The 12,401-nt window shown below is 45.2% G+C and overlaps 1 long non-coding RNA gene across 1 annotated transcript; it reads left to right on the top strand.

Moving 5' to 3' along the window:
- The first annotated feature begins 7,212 nt into the window (after positions 1-7,212).
- LOC142064147 (uncharacterized) lies at positions 7,213-11,915 on the top strand. The gene is made up of 2 exons (XR_012663011.1): positions 7,213-8,651; positions 9,776-11,915. It is a non-coding gene; the product is annotated as an uncharacterized LOC142064147 (long non-coding RNA).
- The last annotated feature ends 486 nt before the right edge of the window (positions 11,916-12,401 follow it).

The following is a 12,401-nucleotide window of genomic DNA, read 5'->3' as shown; positions in this document are numbered from 1 at the left end:
CATTTCTCATACGCTTATTTTATAGATACTGCATTTAACTATGATTACTGGGACTTCAACACCCAACATTTCCCAAATCAGAAGAAAAGCATTTCCAGAAAGGACAGGAGGAATTAATATTCCCTATTTCTTTTTGAGCAAACTATCAAGCATCAGAGGTAATTTACCCCAAGTGAGAAAATAAATCAGTGGCATAGTTAGAAATCATTTCCCTGCTGGTGAGATGTCTATAGTAGCCTATACGCATACTGTCCGGTTATGTTTCCCAATTCTGACTATGCGTGCTTCTTAGTCACAGCATTAATAACACAGATTAATACTCTATGCATGTGTATGACCTCCACCCAAGACTTTCAGAGCACATTTTTAAGGATTCATTTATTAAGGATTTCAAGTCAACTTCATATATGCAGAAAGCAAAGATGCAAAGAACTGATAAAATTGAGTCATATGGAAATTCAGTGGCTGAGCTAGCAAGGAGCCAGGTCTCCTAACTCGCAGCGCAGATTTTCCTGTATAAAACTTAAAATATTTTGCACAGGATTTTTTTAATATTTTCAGTGCAGAACTGTTTGTACATAGAGATCTATGCTATGAATAGCAATTCAAAGACAACAGAAGCGACGTTTTGCGTCGTGTGTCAACGCCAGCAATGTCACTAAGCTTTACAATATTGGGGTTTATTTAAGATTCAGTTCTGGGAGGCAGAAATGTTCTCATGTGTTTCCATGAGAACTGTAAGTACTTTCTCGAAGTTATGTCTTTATTTCTTTTAGTCTTTCTGAATGAAAACAAAAGCTTGAAAACATGAGCTGAGAATACATAAAGTCTCCAAAATCACAAACCAATAATATGGAGCCAATATTTTTAAAACCTAAGGCTTTGGAAAGTCAGTTCTACTAGTTTATTTCTTTGTTTCTATTTATTTGTTTGGCAACACAGTCTTGGTGGTTTTATACCCGTAATGCAGACAGGCAGTAACATTTTAAGATCTTCCCGCTTGGGTTTTGTCAGTTATAGAGTCGGCAGGTGTAGATTTTAACCGAGGAGAAACGCGGCTCCTTGAAACTTGTGTTTTCAAAAGATTAGGCTGGGTAATCAAAGACAGAGCCCTTTCTTTAGACTTTGCAGACATACAATTGCAAAGGGCTTTGATTTCAGGTATCAAGGTGTTGTAGATCTCTATTTTCCCTCTCCAAATATAACTATCCACTGGAAAACTGAAGGCAACTAAATAGTTTATATAGATGAGTTTGCAGCGCATCTGTTCTTTTTTGATCTAAATAAACCAGCGAGAATCTCACTTGGTATCTTGACATAACGCACTTCATCTTTGTATACGTAGTGAGATCCTTCCTCTTATAAACAAACCTCTTCCTGTCTCCTTCATTTTCTAGTGGTATCATCTACAGATCAGCATATTTGTATTGCATTAGAATTTTCTTTTCCTCCTCTGCAATATGCTCAGCTGACTTCAAACTGAAATGAACTAAAACGCTTCTAGGTGACACATTAGCAGCAGCTGAGGCTGGTTTAGATTATCCATAATAACAATTTTTATAGACATATATAGAGATGAGTGCATATGGGTGCAGTTGTGGATGTATTCTGCAATCTGATTAAAATCAGAATTTAGTAAAAATCTGATTTTGGTAAAATCGTGTTTGATGAAGGCCTGTGAGTCAATTGTAAAATTACAGTTGACTTGAGGCAGGTTTGGAGTCCATCCACACTATTCAAGGAATGAAAAACCTCACTAGCAAGGCCAAACCGAAGAGCTACTGCCCGCCTTAAATGCGAGGGTGAACACACACAAGAAGTCACACAATTAAGCACGAGTTTAGTTAAGCATCATCCAGAGTCCTCATGAGAGCAAGGGGAGATAAAAAATGATCATGATAGGTATACTTGAGGAGATATAAAGCAGCGTGTAGTCCCGCGGGCCGCCTGGAAGAGGCTTGCAAGGGAAGCTGTGAGGTGGCTGCACGTGGCCTGGCGCCTGTGGGTGCAGGGGGGGGACGCGCTGCTCTCGGGTGAGGCGCTGCTGCTGTGTAAGTTGCCTGAAGGCTGTTCTGCTGCTGAAGGGCTGCTCCTGCCCCTCCACCTCATCCCACTCCTGGCTGCCTGGAGCAGCCTGGCCCTCGTATTCCTGTTCAGGGCAACGAGAACCTTCTCCTTCCTATTCCGTGCATTTCCATAGCCATAAGATGAAGCCCTGGTTTGTAGGGTCTTCCAGACTCTGATACAGGTGTACCCTGACTCACAGACCATTACAGGAATTGCAGCCAGAGCTCAGCACTACCCACAGCCTTTCCCACAGGCTTCTCTGCTCGCACAGTTCTCAGTGCCCATACTCGCCCCAAAAAGGACAGCCAGAAGAACCACCATAGCCCCTTTTGTTGGGCAGGAAAGAGGCAAAGACCTCACCTTCCCTCAGATCCCTGTTACAGGTTACTTTCACTCCTCTTATGCAGCAGAGCTCCACTCTTATAGGGAGGTTTCAGTCCACTGTAATTAGATTCCACGGATTTAATCCCCTGGGAATGTAGCAATTACCATATACCTGACAAGTGCTAAATGCTGCATTCCAAGGGGATTATCACCTCCGGCTGAACAGAGAGAAAAGGGGAGGGGAAGAGAAATTTCTGCTTCCCCATGGGGTGGGGATATGATGAAAACAGCCTGATTTGCTGCAGCTGCTGGCTCTCTGTAGGACAGGAGGGGAGAGCAGGACATCCAGGAGGAGGCATTCCTGAGAAGGACCAGACAAAATGTTTTATCTGTAATAAAAAGAATATGGATAAATGCTGCCTATGTGGGTCAGCCTTCTCGGTTCTTGTGGTGCTCGCTCCAGCTGGCGTGTGTTTATAGAGGGATTTTTATTAATACTGTTGCTACACAGAGCAAATACACTGCAGAATAAGTGGGATTAAGACAATTGGTTTAATAGACTTCAGAAATAAGTGAGATTAAATCAAAATCATATGCACAAAATATAGAACTGGCAAAGAGGAGGAATTTATGTAGCGTTTTTGCACCCTGTTAAAAAGCACAGAGTTGGTATAAAGCTCCTTCTATTCTTTTGCATTATCTTGTCTCAGTTATTCACGGGATTCACAGCGATGTTGTGAGGGCATCACTCACTGTTGATAAACTGCTTGGCATCGTCAGATAAAAAGGTATAATTTAACAGTGTCATAATAGCACTTATATATACCGAGATTCACTCTGGCTGGTCCTGAAGTGTTTCGCAGGCTTAGCAAAACTGGAATTAAGGGACAACTTCTGTGCTGGTCTAAAAAAGCGCTCCTCCTGGTGACGTTATACCAGGCCAGATCCAACTGGAGGTAAAGGTCGTCAAAGTAAAATATTTGATTGTGATATGAACCCCCCGCTGTTGCAAAAACTGTCGCCGGGACTCTGACGGGCAGACTGGGCTGAGCTCAGCTTTCTGTTCCGTGGCAGTGACAACGCTCTGACCCCAAAAGCTGGCTGCTCGCTGCAGCTGGGGAGGGAGCCGGCCGCCGCGCCGCTCACGCTTCCTGCCACACCTCAGGCCGAGGCCGTAGCACAGAGGAGCCGCCTGCCATGTCGCCGCGCCGCGTATGGCGGCGAACCCCTCCCGAGATAGGCAGAGCTTGTCTGGGCAGCGCCAGACTCCTCTTCTCCCACAGGGGGAAAAGTACTGCTGTATTTAAATAAATAATATAGGTAATGTATAAGTAATGTGGAGAAGCAAGAACAAAGACAGAGAAATGAACCCAAAACCATTTTAACCATGGTAAGAGTCGATCAGGTCAGAGGGAGAGCAGTTGCTGGAGTCCCAACACAGGCTGAAGAGGAGCGCCTTCGTGCCTGTGAACCCATACTTGCACTAAATCAATTTATGACGCTGTAGTTCAGTCCTACACTTCTAGTGAGGTTTTACCTGTTTTATTACGCGAAGTGAAACTCATTAACCTAGTTGTATTAAATCCGTGCTAGTATTAAAATTTATGCACACCCCTGCGAGCGCACACCTCCGACGGGGAGGCAGGGCAGCCGCTGACGCCGGCACCAACGCGCCGGTTTGCCCGGGTTTGCAGCGGCATGGGTGAGAATCGAGGAGGGACGCGGTCCTCGCCCACCTGCCGCGCTCGCAGGAGCCCTGCCGTAGGGACAGCGGTATTGGGAAGACTGGGACGTGCTGCTGTAAAGTTTTTAAGGCTACATGGGGGAAAACCCAGCTCTGCACGTACAGGCGCATGCATGCCAAGAGCGTACGTGGATGCTGAAATGGCATTTTGAAAATTTCAGGATAATAAGCCAAGCTTTTTTGCTGGCCTTTCGTGAAGGCCAAGGTCACAAATATATCCGTTTAATGCAGGCTACGTCATACAGGGTTTGTCATGTGACACCATCTGGGTTCTTCATCACATACAAATCCGTTGTTTGAAATAAATCAAGTGCAGGGTGTGGTGTTTCTGCATTTCCTAACTCATTAGCAAGAGTTTTAAGATCACTCCTGTCTTTCAATAGCATGGTAAACCTGTTTAAACAATCAAAAAGAAAATAATTATATTAGTTGGCTAACAATAACAGGTCACTTGGATTCCTTGAAAAGCTCACTAGCACAAATCCCTTGATAGCAACAGCAGCGTATGTTTCTAGTTCTCGTAGCTCTTCCGAAAATTGGATTCAGAGGTGCTAATGCAATTTCTGTTAATGTTCCCGGTGATGTCTCCCTGTTCCATATGCTCTGGGACACAACCTGCTAATTCTTCTCTATCTGTCAGAGCCTTACCAAGTCACGCCGCTTAGGACCGATACGATACCAGCATCAGTAAGGCAGGTGCCGAAGACGACAGGAAGGAATGGGGTGCAAAACAAGGAAGATAGCCTGTAGGACTGCGCCTGTGTCAAAGGGAAGGCGCACCGACGCCGCCCCACCCCAGGAGGGACTGGGGTGTGAATGTGTTGCCCTTTCCACTGGCAGTGTTCTTCCTCCCCTCTTTCGGCACCCAGGAATAGCAAGCCAATTCATTCGTGGCTCTCCCCTTGTCTCCTCAATCCGGTTCCACCCTTATTTGCAAGAAAAGCAGCCTGGCCTTGGCCGAACTGTGGTCCTTTATTCCTGGAGCAACACATTTCAGGGTAGCACACGCTGCTGACCGGCTTTGAGGCAATTTTGGTTCTTTTGGACTTTCACAGTTATCCCAGAACACAAGACTCAGAGTTACCTACCTACTTACCCGAGAGGGCACCGTCCCTGTCCCCCATCGCCTCCCAGCAGGGCATGTCAGCACCTTCTGCCCTTTTAGAACCTCAGCCGTGTCTGTAACTGCGTGTGAAATCTTGTCCCTGTTGAAATCAGCCTTGAACCTTCCACTGACTTCAATAAAGCGAGGATTCACTTCTTGGCTAAGGGAAAATAATTTAAAAAAAAAAGGTACGAAGAGCCTTTTGGCAAGTTAGTCTTTCCAGTGGTTCTGGGCTGCCATTAAACTGTCGCAGCCAAACCCAACCAACTAATGACACCAAGTCAAAAACCTGTTCTCGTCTTTGCAGGCTGTGACAGGGCTTTGTCTTCAGATGGGGGGAAGAAACTATACGGTCTGCAAGTGAATAAGACACATGAATGTGATCAGGATGACGCATTAGAACAAAATATACACTGAGGTCAAAGCAACATAAAAATGAAAGCGTTCTGTGTTCCTCATTTGCTTGACTCATTGAATATATGGGTATGTACGTGCCTGAACCAGGCTTGGCTTATTTGCCTTATGTACTACGAAGTTGCTTGTAATTACCTATACTGTTCCAATCGGCACCTGTTCTGCAGTAATTCTGAATTAATGTATTAGCCAAAACCTCAAAAGGATGAACAAGAATGTTAGCTGAAAACTAGTTGCTTCTGATTGTCATGAAAACAAATGTCAAAAGAACATGTGTTTTTACTTAGCTAACTCTGCTTACTAGGTTTGAAGCTGGGTTGTGTTAGTTTCTACCATTTAAATTAAATGTTTTGTCTCTAACATACTTGATGTGGCTTTAAGAAGCTGTGCTTCCCCCCCGTCCCCCTTATGAATCTTAATGTTTGGCTGGATTTGTTTGTAACATCAGACAAAAGACTGGCAAGCTGCGCCGGAGTGACACAGATTTTATGTTGAAACAAAGCAAAGGCAAAAAAAAAAAAAAATCAATTAGGGGTCATTAAAACCCAAACTTTTCAATGAAAGAAATACTGTAATGGAATAGTAATACTTTGGGGTTTAGGAGTTCTTTTAATTCCTGAAAGAGCTATTTTGCACTGCCCCTCCTCCACTTCATCTCTGTGAATCTGCTGTGTTGCAGAATGAGTCAGCTCTGGAATATCCAAACTCCACAGCTGTGCATTAGCATTTGGGAAGAGTATCACTGGGAGTTCATATTTTACATGTGGAAGCAGTGACGCTCTTTTTCAAGCTACGGAGAAAGAATGGTTCAGAACATAACACAGGGAGATACGGCACTTGCCCTTCAGCAGCGCTAAAGCAACTTTCTAATGGGAGTTTTTTGCAGATTTCCTTCCTGGGGCAACAATATGGGCCATCACAGAGATGGAACAGGCATAGCAGGGGCTGTTAAAAGATTTTCTGTACAGCACAATTTAGTGTTTGATGTCTTAAGAAGTGGATGTCTGCTTTGTTTTTTTTTCTTTTTTTCCCCTATTACTCGTTTCTCGAGGCTATCTCATTACTAAAGGAACACTGCATCTTTGTTTCCTAAGGAATGGAAGATCGACTGCAGTCCTTTCCATAACAAATGTATTATTAGAAAAGAAAAATAAATCCTGCTAATCGCAGCACTTCACTGGAGCTTGGCAATGGAGTTAGAGGATACCTTAAATTGGCAGTTCCCAAAGATGAGCTTGTGACTCAGCTGGGTTCACCACCTGGAAGTGCAGGAGGAAATGGGCACACAAGCCTGGAACAGGAATCACAGGCTGAAAGCTTGGAAACTACTGTTTTGCGTAAAAACCACAGTAGCGACAATTACGCTTTGTATTTCGAGGAGGATTCGGTCGCCGGCACGGACCCGGGAGCCCTCAGCACAAGGACACGGGGCTGCTGGAGCAGGGCCAGAGGGGGCACAGGAATGCTCCGAGGGCTGGAGCCCCCCTGCTGCGAGGCCGGGCTGGGAGAGCTGGGGTTGTGCAGCCTGGGGAAGGGAAGGCTGCGGGGAGACCTTATTGCGGCCCCCCAGGGCTTAAAGGGGGGCTGTGGGAAGGGTGGGGGTGACCTCTTTAGCAAGGCCTGTTGTGACAGGACAAGGGGTGATGGTTTTGAACTAAAGAAAGGGAGGTTTAGGCTGGATATAAGAAAAAATTTTTTTACAATGAGGGTGATGAATCCCTGGCCCAGGTTGCCCCAAGAGGTGGTCGATGCCCCATCCCTAGAGACATTCAAGGCCAGGCTGGACGGGGCTCTGAGCAACCTGATCTAGTGGCAGATGTCCCTGCTCACTGCAGGGGGTTGGACTGGGTGGGCTCTAAAGGCCCCTCCCAGCCCAAACCGTTCTGTGATTCTATGAATGGGAGCAAGACCGTGAACAGGGCTGGATCTTTGAGAAAGGAGCGGGACGTGGGAGCGACCAGGGTCGCCTGGAGGCCCGTTCCGTGGTGGTGGTGGGACCGGGCTCTCCCCGGGCTGAGCCACCGCTGGGTCGGGCTCCGGTGCACCCTGCCCGGAGCACCCTTGGGACCCACATCCACTGCTGCCCGGGGCAGGGCGGTGAGGAGGACGTGTCTCCCAGCCACGTGAGCCGCGGCGACTGGGGGCAAGGAAGGCTGGAATGATGTTCAAATGTCCAGCTCACGTCTGGGCTGCATCTGTCCCTGCTCACAGAAGGACATTTTGGAAATTTAGACTCACAAAGGTGGCTCCATGTATGCAAGCTGTGTTGTGCCCACAGAAACACAAGTCCTCTTTTTATGTGCTGATGGGATGTGCTTTTTTATGGCTTTCAAAGTAGATCGCCGTGTTGGCGTCAAATTACGCTGCACTTAATGGGAGAATGTTGGTTTACACCATTGGAGAATACGGCAAATTCACTTTTTAAGTATGGATCATTAAGGTCTCCAAATATATTAAAATATTCTGCACCCAGTTTGCGTTTGGGAGCGAAGAACCTGCTTCCCCCTTGGCTCTGAGCTGCCCGAGTGCTCACGGCAAACACGCATTTTCATTTCAGTTTGCTCATTAGACATATTTGTGCAAAAGCCCCTCCAGGTGACCTGCAGGAAGGTAGGGAAGATCACGCTTTGAACATGAGGGGACAGAACCACTTCAATACAAGCTACAGTCCTTATGTTGGGGAATAATTTTCTTACAGACTGCCCTATACCTCCTTCCTTTACGGGCTGCCACCGGCCTGTCCGGCACAGTAGTTCTGCTGCATCGGAGGTTTTAGTTCAGCAGGAATTTCATACCTTTAATTTGAACCATGTTAAGTGTTCATTAGTGTAGCGCAAACCTGAATACAAAACACCTCGTTTACTGGATAACCACACTGTAAACATGTTTTGCCTGGGTTGTGATGGATGATAAGATCTATTCACAGCATTATTTACAACAGGATGCCCAGTGAGTAATCCTCGCACTGAAACCTGTAACGTCGTGCGCACAGCCAAGGTAAGTCAATTCTTCAGCTAATATATTCGACATATGTCATTTTTAAAGAATGGCAAGTGGAAAGGGAAGACTTGATGTCTGAGGACGCAGAAAAGCTGCCTTCTATTAAATTACACAGGTGAGAACAGCAATTTTCTGTACACCTTAGATGGCATGAGTAATACTGCAAATGTCAGTTGGATTTATTGAGATCTGCAGAGAATATATTTGTCTTACAAAGGGAAGGAGATTTCACTTACACATCTAATTTTTCATGAGGGTTTAGAAGCCATTTTAAAAGTGGAACAAGAATCTCTGTAGTCTCTTTCCAGTCTCTTCTTTTTACACTCCTCCTCCCTCCTTGAATCTGGCACTTCTCCCAAAATGTACACCGTGTTTAAGAGAGGGAAAACACTAACCCTGTATAATTTGAATAAATGAGCCCTATATATATTGCCACTTTTAGTTCAAATTATGCAAAAATCCAAGATAAATGAGGCTGAGCATAAAAGCCCCTTAGTGTGCAATTATAAATACTAAAATGGTGTATTTTTCCAAAACAAGAACTTTTTTTTATTTAATTTGCATACTCTGTCGACTTTTGACCTGCAATAAAAATGTAACACAAGTTGGTAAGTGACTGAGTCAGAACAGGACCTTCTGTTTGCATCATTCCTCCTGCCTTCTGGAGTTTCAGTCTTTAGCAATTTGCTTAGATTTATAGTCATCTACTGAGCAGCTCCAGTGTGTAACCAAAAGCTCTTGTCTCTTAAACATGTAAACTGTTAGATTAAAATTCCTGGGCTTCAGGATATACAGAAATTCCATGGGTCAAATTATAGATAATAAGTACGAATCAAACCCTGAGATCCTTTTGGCTCGAATGTGTTTTTCAAGCACAGCTGTAATAAACACGCAGGGTGCCTCCTGCAGCTCTCGGCTCCCAGATGTGTGCCCAGCGCAGTGTCTGTCTGGGTCTGGGGACGAAGCTCGCTGGCAGCTCTGATGAGCAGCGTGAGGAAAAGGAAAACAATAACGGGATAAAATAGGACTAAAGTTTTTGTTTAGCCTTTATTCAAGCTAATTTCTATTCCCTTCTATTTCTGCTTCTATTCTACATTCTGAACTATATGGATTATCGCTAGAGAAGTGGGATTCAGAGATTTCAGTGTTCCGGGCAGTTGGTTGGAACACAGACTTTTCCAGTTATTGATCTGCACAGACAGAAATGCTAAAACCTGTATGTTTTCAAAGCATCATACAACTGTTCATAACTTTTATAGGCATCAAGTTAAAAAATACTTTGAAGATCAAACCCCACTTCTTTTTGCCTGGCTTGTGTTTGTTAAAAACCACTGGAACTGTCGGTCTGGTGTTTACAGCAGAGTCCCTTCACTTCACTGCACACTCTGAGCCTGAAGATGCGCAAGGAGGACTAAGCCTGGACTGGCAGATCCAGCCACCGCTCCCAGCCACGTGCCTGTGCAGCCACACAAAAATCTCGGCACCTGCTAATTCCTGAGCCACCCCGGTGTTCGGAAGGATGTTTTAAGGAAAATCATGTTTTCTAATGAATGCCGTGCAGTAAATTCAGCAATCGGAGCAAGCAGGAGGTGGTAAGGGCTGACCAGACCTGGAGGCAACTGTGTTCTATCTCTTCATATCAAGGAGAAACAGCGGCAGTGTTGGGAATGGAGCTATTGCAGAACCGGCTCCCGTCTCACTGCGCTGTAATTGTGGAGCTAATTTCAACACATTTACCCAACTCCTGACACATTCACCCATCTTAACACCAAAATATGAAGGCTACAGGTAACACAAAAATTAAACAGCCAGTTGTCCTTACATTTCTCCAGTCTCTCTCCTTTGTTTCAGTAAGCCCTTAGTCGCGCAAACAGCGCTGGCTATTGACCTCGGTGGGACCTTTTCAGCAGTAAAAGTCCCCATGAGCCCAGAGGTAGCAATACTGGACCTGCTTCCAGTTCACATTTAAAAAGAAAAAAAAAAAAATATATCTCATTCAGCGAGACCCTGGGAACCAGAGAAATGAAAGGTGGAAGGGGAAGTGGTGCTACAACAGTAGCTGATCACTGCTTAGTACATTTTCATTCCAGCCAGTGAGTCAATACTGTTTCAGTCCTAAGAAGACCGCTTTGCTTGCCCAGGCTGAGTTTAGCTTTTGGGCCACTGAACTGTCCCAGCAGACCTGCCCCAAGGACTCTGCCTTCGAGCAGCCACGTGGCCATCGCTGGTCCTGGGGCCAGAACTGTAGAAACATAGAATGTCCCGAGCTGGAAGGGACCCACAAGGACCATCGAGCCCAGCTCCCGTCCCCGCACAGGACACCCCAAATTCACACCAGGTCTCTGAGGGCCGTGTCCAAGGGCTTCTGGAATATCGCCAGGCTGGTGCCGTGATGCCTCCCCGGGGAGCCTGTGCCAGGGCTCCACCACCCTCTGGGGGAAGGACCTTTCCCTAATGCCCAGCCTCACCCGCCTCCGGCACAAATCCTGTCGTGTGGCTACAACCTGGACAAGCCCCCACGACTCCACCTCTGGTGTGTCCGTCCCCTCTGAAAACGAGGGACGAAGCGTGGCACAACGCGGGGAGTCAGCGGTGCTCCGCGGCCAGGCGTCCGCCAGCTTTCCTCTCCCCGTGCAGATAAAACGCAGGAAGACACGAGCGGAGCGGAAGCCGGCACTCAGTGCATTCCCTCTGCCGCAAGATCCGATTCCTTGGTAAGGCAAGCTTAATGTGGAGCAACCCTTGAAGTTATTGGACTAATCATATTTCTGGTTCATTTCCACAATTACAGAAGAGGTCAAGTGGATCCTTCATTTTAATGAGTTGACTAAAATCTGGCAGCATGTTGTTGTGAGGCAGATAATTTGTAAAAGCAGTGTGTGTTTTAGATCACATCTTCATTCCGTGTTGAATGGTAATAAACGAGTACCTTTCTGTGGAAACGCTGCCTCTTAAAATGTCTGTTAAATTAACGTCTATTATTATACATTGTGGTTGTTGTCTGCTCCGCCTGTACACTGGTTTCATTCTCTGTATTCTAATTTTAACTGATTATAACTGAGTGGGAAAGTGCAAGACCTCTAGTTGAAATTCAAAAGAAAATAAATGGATTTTTTATGGCCTGAAGAATCTATTCATTACTAAATCATTTATCTTTGCAGAAGGAGCGCCTATATTCAATATGCCTTCCTATTTCCCTAATTTTATTTCTCTGTAAATAGCTCTGTGCTTGCAAATAAATCTCTATTGAGCTTCTGCTGATAGGCTTTGCTTCTGAAAGTCTGAACAAGGGTGTAATTAACAATATTAAACACATATCAAAGGTTGTATATAAAGCTTGGACATTGCTGTGTCTTCCAAAAAATGAAACTTGGATGAAAATGTAAAACAACAGGGAACACTCCTGGGATTATCAGAGGCGTATTGCACCGAGGGGAAGCAGAGCAGAGATACTCATGACCTTTAAACAGACTCGCTCGTGCTTTTTGGCTTACTTCAAAGATTTCTTAAAGGGACGAGAGAGAGTCATTAAGAAGGAGGGGAGGGAGGAGAGGCATGAAGGTTGTTTAAATTGCTTGTTCTTAATTCCAACTTGTCTTTCAGTAGTGAATCCTAACTTTATTACTTATATTGCTTTTCAGGCAGTGCAATTACATTCTTACCTTGAACAGAGAATGAACTTTGGACAGTATTTTGAAGGGTTTACAAATAAAGTAAACAGTTCTGTTGCATAAAACATATGTATCT

The sequence above is a fragment of the Phalacrocorax aristotelis genome, chromosome 13 (assembly GCF_949628215.1).
Source record: "Phalacrocorax aristotelis chromosome 13, bGulAri2.1, whole genome shotgun sequence".
Classification (NCBI taxonomy): Eukaryota; Metazoa; Chordata; class Aves; order Suliformes; family Phalacrocoracidae; genus Phalacrocorax; species Phalacrocorax aristotelis.
This window is presented reverse-complemented; position numbering and strand designations above follow the sequence as displayed.